This window comes from Wasmannia auropunctata, unplaced genomic scaffold (assembly GCF_000956235.1).
Source record: "Wasmannia auropunctata unplaced genomic scaffold, wasmannia.A_1.0 LD312631.1, whole genome shotgun sequence".
Taxonomy (NCBI): domain Eukaryota; kingdom Metazoa; phylum Arthropoda; class Insecta; order Hymenoptera; family Formicidae; genus Wasmannia; species Wasmannia auropunctata.
This window is the reverse complement of record NW_012050259.1, coordinates 1-690: the sequence shown is the minus strand read 5'-3', so window position 1 is coordinate 690 and position 690 is coordinate 1. Positions and strand designations below refer to the sequence as shown.

General features: G+C 38.4%; 1 long non-coding RNA gene across 1 annotated transcript; it reads right to left on the bottom strand.

Moving 5' to 3' along the window:
* Window positions 1-241: 241 nt before the first annotated feature.
* On the bottom strand, window positions 242-662 carry LOC105460972. The gene is made up of 2 exons (XR_975887.1): window positions 528-662; window positions 242-440 (listed from the first exon to the last, which is right to left on the bottom strand). It is a non-coding gene; the product is annotated as an uncharacterized LOC105460972 (long non-coding RNA).
* Window positions 663-690: the final 28 nt, after the last annotated feature.

Genomic DNA, 690 nt, shown 5'->3' with positions numbered 1-690 from the left:
GTGTATAAGAGACAGGTCCTACAGCCTTCAAATAATATCTTTATTCGGAAACAATTGTACCTCTGTGTAACGGATTCTCCTCTTGAAACTTTCCCCGTTGATCCGTCTTTTTGCCACGTGATCGTGGAACAAGAAAACGAAAGGAAGACAGAGAATGCAAATAAGAGCAAAGATCAAGGGCAGATTCCTGAGTAGAAGGGGTAACTCTGTCCTCGTCGAAATCCGGAATAAAAGAATTCTATACTGCACAATCAGGTGTTTGTGTTAGTCCGACGTACAGGACAGCGATTTAATACAAATATTTTACAGAGCCCGATAACGATAGAACTCCATAACTAAATAACTAATATTGATACCGGCGCATAATGTAATAACGTATGTCAGCAGTATTACAGGTAGGCTAGACAGTAACAGGTGCGTTTTATGGAGTATCTCGATATCTGAAATGAGAACAATGATAAATGTATCTAAGCAATAAGGAGAGAGGATGGATTTGCATTATTCTAAACCTTGCGTTCTTAACTTACTTGCGTAGCCGAGAGACGTAATGTAAATGTAATAACCGATAGCTATAAACCAAAACGTATTCCCAAGGAATCGTCCAAAAAACGAATTGTTATTTATCAAAGCTGCAAAAGTGAAACGAAATATTAGTTTTCAACGGTACACCTCGACAGGTATGTACGAAAC